At 42.9% G+C, this 7,576-nt stretch overlaps 1 non-coding gene across 1 annotated transcript; it reads right to left on the bottom strand.

Annotated features, from left to right (window-relative positions):
- Positions 1-242: 242 nt before the first annotated feature.
- Trnas-cga lies at positions 243-317 on the bottom strand. The gene has a single exon. It is a non-coding gene; the product is annotated as a tRNA-Ser (tRNA).
- Between the last annotated feature and the right edge of the window lie 7,259 nt (positions 318-7,576).

Below are 7,576 nucleotides of genomic sequence, written 5' to 3'. Positions count from 1 at the left end.
CGGACGACGTTTATTTGGTCGCTGACCTCTTCTAGGTTCTCCGTGTGTGTCGACTTGTGATTCGTCCTTGTTGATCGACAGCCATTGGTTTTAGTATTGTTCCAGTTGTTTGTGGAAGTGTTTCCGTAGAACCGTGTGTAGCTTGTGTGGTTTTGACTGAGCAGCTATTTTAATGCTGAATGAGATTTTCACTCTGCAGCGGAGTGTGCGCTGATATGAAACTTCATGGCAGATTAAATCTGTGTGCCGGACCGAGACTCGAACTCGGGACTTTTGCCTTTCGCGGGCAAGTGCTCTACCAACTGAGCTACCCAGCCACGACTCACGCCCGGTACTCACAGCTTTACGTCTGCCAGTACCTCGTCTCCTACCTTCCAATCTTTACGGAAGCTCTCCTGCGAACCTTTCTTTCAGGAGTGCTAGTTCTGCAAGGTTCGCACGAGAGCTTCTGTAAAGTTTGGAAGGTAGGAGACGAGGTCCTGGCAGAAGTAAAGCTGTGAGGACGGGCCGTGACTCGTGCTTGGGTAGCTCAGCTGGTAGAGCACTTGCCCGCGAAAGGGAAAGGTGCCGAGTTCGAGTCTCGGTCCGGCACACAGTTTTAATCTGCCAGGAACTTTTATTTTAATGCGGTCTGCGTGCTGCATGTAGTGGGTTGGTTGGGACAGAGCAGCGAGGAACTCTCCACAGTGCGAAGTCAGACCGAGGCCGCTGGCGGCGTAAACGCGCGGTCGGATTTGTGAAGCACTAGCTGCGAGAGCTACATAGTTCGTCGCTCACCGAACCTGGACACTAAAGTTCAGCGATCAGTTAACCTGTTGTGAACCCTCAACTCCTGGGACATCTCTTCGTTTATATCCGGTTGTTGCTTTCTGGGCCGTTCTCGCAAGCAGCAATGTATGGTGGGTTGGAGTCGGCGAAATTTTGCAGCCATCTTTCTGTATGGTCTGTAACTATTGAATTGGTTGATACCTATTAGTGAAGTTCACCAGCGGTATTTTCTGTCTTGTGGATGTTAACGTTCCAGTTACCTGGCCTAGTCGTTAGCGTAGTTTTCCGGTAGTGTGTTTTTCCTCGTCATGTTGATGCTGTCCGGCACGGCGTGTAGTTCGACAGTCTTTGGTGTTGTTCACATTTTTGAGTGCTTATTGTGTCTTGACTGTATTTAGACGCCAGTTTTCAAGATATAGTGCTGCTGGTACCTTCATCCTCGCGGATTTTTCCGTTGTCGGGCTGTTGGTCGGGTGGAAGGGAATTGATTAGGTTGTTGGTCGGTCCTTCAGCCGTCCCTGGGTCGGGTTGCCATCTGGTATTACGCTTGGCTGCCTGTCTCACCTAAACTTATGTTACTGTTACCCCCTCAGGCCGACCCTTGGAGCACTTCTGTGTACCACTGTTCTGTTGTTTTAGACTGTGATTTTCTTTCAGTCTCAAGTACTGTGCGAGGCCTACTGCCGTCTCAAATTAAAACTTCGAAAATATTTTTCTCTATCTGAAACTCTTGTTACCCAGGCCTTAAGCCTTGAGTTGTTGTACGTTCAGTATGTGGCCTTCAGCCGAACTCTGTGTGAAATATTTTAAGATAAGGCCTTCAGACGCCATAAATTAAAATTTGAAAAGTCACTTGTTTAAAACCTTTTAAAAATTTTCTTCTCTATCTAAATTCTTGTTACCCAGGCCTTAAGCCCTCAGTTCTCCTATCTACAGTGTATGGCCTTCATCCGAGTTTTTAGGTAAAATTTAGTGACTAAGGCCTTCAGCCGTGTGTATTCCTTAAGGCAATTTTAATAACTTTGTTTAGGCCTTCAGCCGTATTGTTTTGAATGCTTTTAAAGGTATGTGTGATTAAGTGTTTTAGGAAAATAAAGTTTGTATGTTTTGTGCAACTGACATTAACTGATTTTGGACCCTTTCCACGATTATAACCTGATCCGCTCTGTCCTGAAAAACGAGATTTCATTATTATTATTTCAGTTGGTTGGGAGAGTCTACCACTTATTCCATGACACTCAGTCTGCAGCGGTAATAAAGATACTGGCGATACCAGATGAAACTACTTTACGTAAAGTGCTAGGAGCACTTTAAATAGCTTTCTTTTGTCTTAAAAGGAGTGACATATAGATTTCCGCACTTCTGTTTACTGCTCTAGAAATCATAAAAGTTCCAATCAATCATTTCAGAAACAGAGCACTTCCGAATGAAAACATTTTTATGTATTCTGCATGAAATAAAAAAATAGTTACGTGAAGAGCAGTTTTGTTACACTAGATTTAGTTTATGATCGTCATAAAAAGCAAAACTTTTGGTTTAACAGTCACAGTTCTGCCAAGCAAAAATTTATCGTCCATGTACGCAGTGAGACAACTCTCTGCATTCAGGATGGCTCACGAGTGTTTCTAAGTCTCACTGATCATTAGCCGTAGCACAGTTTCAGTGCAGAAATTAGCTTCTTCTGTGTACAGAGGCTCACGCATTAGCGACGGTCCTACGTCACTCTCCCTCCCCACAGAGTCTGTTACTCATTTGTTCTTTCCCACTCGGTCAAACGTACACAGCAGATGAGTTTTATTGATTTAGTAGATTAATGATTTACGATTTTATTCCGAAGCGGATTTTCGGACGGGCAGTAAAGGCTATAAATTTAAAGTTCTGCGTGAATGCTGACATATCCGCCAATATTCGCAATAACATTGGCTTTCTGGATAAAAGTCCTCGGCGATGCGGATTATACTGGAGGTCGGTGGTAATAATTACTTTTTGCTTTTGAAGTTAGAGACCTTGTCAACATGACGATTTTTGTATTACACGGAATAGATAATGGTGATCATTTAAGCATTTTGTTCGTAGTTCAGAAGTTGTACTGTATTCTTTCAACAAAGATTTTTTTTTAAATTTGTCGTCAGCGGCACAAAAATATTAGATTCATTTTATCGGTTTCAACAGTTTAAGCTGTCATCTTCAGAAGTGAAATAGGCTCTAATAAACGGTAAGCCGACGTGAAAAGAAGAATCGGACCATAGTATCCTTTGTTACAGAATCAATAGAGTCACAACGCAAAAAAATACGTGATATATGCACGCGAGCGTCTGCCTTATGTCTCAATTGTTCCAGTTTCATTTTCATTAACAGAAGTCGTTTACTTGATCACCGAAAACAGTCACAAAGCTGCGTGAAGGCTGTTCTATGACTATATGTAACTAATTGATTATTCATATAGCATAAAACAGGTGTTAACATACAGGTGTTAAAATTATTAAGATATAAAAGCGAATGAAAAGTCCAATAGTCCACAATAGCTGTACTTATTGAAGTCGGTTAGAGACACACATCCGGTTTAAGTTCCATCTTTTGTTGTATATTTCCACAGAAATTTTTTATAAGTAAATACTTTGATAACGGGGAAGTGAAATTGTCTGAGACATTTTAAAGTACTGAGTGAACAGACTGAAATAAGGCAGAAAAAATTGTGCATGTTGTTAGAAAACTAGGTGTTGGATACACAGGCCCCACAAAGAACGGGCCTATTCGTATATAAAAATCACGATTTGAAATTTCATAGCAAAAAATGGTTACTTACAGTTCTGTGTCACACGATATAGTATATTCAAACAGAATGATGCGGTGTAACAGTTGGCGGGACTAGGCAAAGTTTTCAGCCTTCTCCATTTTGTAAAACCGTCATTAATTACGAATGTTCCATCTATAAAAGTGAAGAAATGGGAATGGGAATAGAAACTGATCCTTGATTAAAAAACAATGAAACAGCAACTAAAATGAAAAAGAGATAGGGACAGTCCCATGTAAATTGGAACAACTGACAAAACCGATACTGATCTGCGTTAAAATCACAATGAACTGTCATCACTCGATCGATTAAAACATCTTTCCGTCGGATTATGCCAAACAATGGACGATACGCCATGGTAGATTTTGGTTTATTAGTAGAACACTGGGAAAGTGCAATCAGTCTACGACTGAGGCTGATTACAAATCACTCGTGCAACCGGTTCTAGGCTATTGCTCAAGTGGGCTAAGAGACGATATTGAATGTATACAGAGATGGGCAGCACGAATGGTCACAGGTTTGTTTAATTCGTGAGAAAGTGTCACAGAGATGCTGAAGAAACTGAACTGGAAGACTCTTGAAGATGGAATTAAGCTATACCAAGGAAGTTTCAAGAACGGACTTTAAATGACGTTTCTAGGAATATACTACAACCCCCTACTTATCGCTCAAATAGGGTCTGTGAAGATAACATTAGAACAATTATTGCGCGCACGGAAATATTCAAACAATCATTCTTCCTGCGCTCCATACGTTACTGTAACGGTAAGAAAGCCTAATAACTGGTACAATGGAACATAACCACTTCCATGCAGCTCACTGTGATTTGCGAAGTATAGATATAGGTGTAGACGAAGCTGTAGATGTAGATTATCAACAATGTAAGTACTTATTTTTAGTACCCGCTCCTTGGACAACGATCGTCCTTTACTGCGTTTCACTGGAGATGGGATTCGTGGCTCCCTGTCCGACAAGGATGCTGAACTACTGTACGTGGCTCGACACCTGTTTCAGCATCACTTTCACTTGTTAAACATGTGTCGTCCTCACTGTGCTCCTCATGTACATTGTCAGTACTGTAGTGTTTGTCAAAGTTTCGTTGCCTATGCCGAGAGCCAGAGGCAGTAGGTTAGCCAAGAGGTAAGAGGGTTGCACATGTATTGGAATGTGTCGTCACACAGGGGCAGTGGCCGGGTTACACACAATAGGCGAGAGAGAATTGCTTAGCACGCGGGTTTGTGTTAGACGGAGACTTTTGTAGAATGTAAGACAGAGGTATAGCGTCACCTGTACTGCATTTCACAACTTCGCGTAAGTCTGTTGTAACAACACGTAACTCTGTCACAAGAACACCTAAGGTGCGAGTACGACAAATGAGTCAGCAGTATAAGTGGAATGAATGTGTTCATTACAAACGAGCATGACGTCAGGACGTCGCTCGTGCTTCCTTTAAATACGCCAGCTTTGATAGCAACAAGGCATTCGCAGTTGGACTTGCAGTTAGATGTGTACTGGGTCGCTGCGTAGCGCTCATCTCGGTGATCGACATGTTAATCTTTATTAAGGAGATGTTGCAGTAAGGGCGGCCCATCCAGCAGCAGACGTGAGGGGACAGTACCAGCTCTGGTCCTCTCTGCTGCCGCTGTCAATCATCACCCCAGGATTAGCAGACATCGCGGCAGACTCGCTCGCCGCCAATGCTGTCCACATCAGTGAGCTGTCGTCGAGATCATGCGGGACCTAGACCCTGTGCATCGCCGTCACAACTGGGTGAGCCGACAACTCTGGGGGACTGCAGCCCGTTCCGCCCGTCCACTGCGGACGAGCCACCAGGAGGAGCAGGGTAGAAGACGGGGTGGGATAGAGTACACTCCGCACTACGAGAACGCCTCTCGTGCCGACAGCGCCGGGACTCCAACCCGGAGCCCCCTACGCGCCAGCGGCTTGCTGTCCGCCGCCGAGCCAGTCTGCCAGCCGGGCGCCACCAGCCATGCGCGGCCGAAGTACGTAGTAAGGGCATTCCAATGCTACGTCACAGCATGCGGCGCTGCGCTAGCAAGGCTGGTGCGGCACGGAGCTGGTGTCATCGCTACGAGTCAGCGAGGACTCGGGGAAGGTCGTTGATATCACCAAGCTCAGCCAGCCTGTGTTATGCAGGCCACATTGTACTCGGCAGGAATAAAGGTGTTATGAATTAATAATGACGCGTCCACAGTCATTTCCTAGCCTCCTGACAGCTGGAGAGGTCACCGCTAGGCCTCCAGTCCACCGTACGCGACCGGGACCACCGGGGCGCCTACAGTACAGTCGAGCGCATGTGGCACCACACATTGTTATGATTCATTTTGCAGTAACGCTAATACTTCATTTGCCACTTCTTTCTCACTCTGCGACATTGCTTGGGTTCCTTTCTGAGAAATGTCAACTTCAGCAGCTGTTGTTGTACACATAATTCAATGTTTGTTTTGTTTATCGTTGGCATTGCTCTGTTTTCTATCAACGGCATTAGCACTGTTGTTAGTTTCTCGTCGACTAAACTGTTCATCTACATTCCATAGCCTCATACTGTGTTCACCACTGGATACCTCCAGTGCCGCCCCCTGTTGACATTAGCAGCCAATATTGTTGTTGCATGCTACACGATATGTGGGGCGTCGAATGTCGAAAACATCATTGGCCTTTTGTGACCTCAGACTCGAGGGGTTCTTGTTAGCTAAAAATTAGTCACCGCAAGGATACAGCACGCTCATACCGTGTAACATCACTTCTAGCCTTAATAATGGCCTTGCCGGTGAGGAAGAGACACTACAAGTTTTGTCAGTTATGCCATTTGTACCTGAACCCATTCGTTGAGTATTTAAAACAGCACACTTCATCTCAAGTTATTGTGGACATATGAAATGCTGCTTATCACGTAAGTGAGATATTAGTGCGGATTTTGAACTGTTCAGATTGAGGTGATCTTAAAATTGAATGTCGAAAGCTCTGCCAATTTGCGGGGTGTACCTCTGAGCCCAATCATTACATAAAACTGAATAAACCCGGTGTTCTTATATAGGTTGCTGTCTGTCTGACCCCCGTGTCTATATTTGGCACCTATATTCTGCGGCATAAAAAACACAGGACTTATATTATTCTCTTTCAAATGTTTAGTATTCTTTCTGAAAATGGGTCGCAATAAGGCATGCGGTAGTACTTTTTGTTGTTTATGTCGTTCTGCCTGATAGATGATAAAAAGATAGAGAAAGTGGAGTAGTTAGTGGAAGAAATTCTCTTGATCGATAATTCTTTATTAATATTGAGAAAAAAATTATTATCGTAAACATTAGCAAGTGCAGTACTTTGAATAACCTTGTATTCACTGTCATAAGCCTGTGGTGCTCGTGGAACATTGTAGGGAAGCAGCCTACTCACACCTTATAAAATTCACATCAGTCTTTCCATTGTGTGCCAGTCAGTCTGCTGTAACTAGCTCTGACGTCATAAATGTTGCGCAATGCTTTAAAAATCAAGTAAATAACCTGAAACGTTTCTAGCATGTCAGGAGTAATACAAAATCAATATGTGTTAGATATCAGTTCAATAACTTTAACCATTTTCGAAATTTCGATGTTTTTCTGTAAAAATCATTGGCGCAACAGAAAAGAGCTAGAAACTTAAAAATTTATGTTCAGATTCCTTTTGCATAATAATTTAGTAGAAACAGTATTCTGGATCTCACAAATTAATATTTTAGTTGAAATTCATGATTTTCTGGTTTTTATCTTAAAAATTAAGGAAACAAGATAGATTAAGTAGGCGAATAAATAAAGCTAGGATGTTTAAATTTAAGTAGAAGGGAGATCCACTATAATCATAAAGATGTGATAAGTTTCAACTGAATAACTATAAAACTATAGCGATAACGTATCTCCAAAGGGCAAGTTCAGAGATCGTCTACTGCGTGTAGTGTAATTACATTAATTATCTCGCCCAAAATATTTGACTTAGTCACGTCAGACTTATATTGTGATT

This window comes from Schistocerca piceifrons, chromosome 1 (genome assembly GCF_021461385.2).
Source record: "Schistocerca piceifrons isolate TAMUIC-IGC-003096 chromosome 1, iqSchPice1.1, whole genome shotgun sequence".
Taxonomy (NCBI): Eukaryota; Metazoa; Arthropoda; class Insecta; order Orthoptera; family Acrididae; genus Schistocerca; species Schistocerca piceifrons.
The sequence above is the reverse complement of the archived record's forward strand: the minus strand, read 5'-3'. Positions and strand labels throughout refer to the sequence as shown.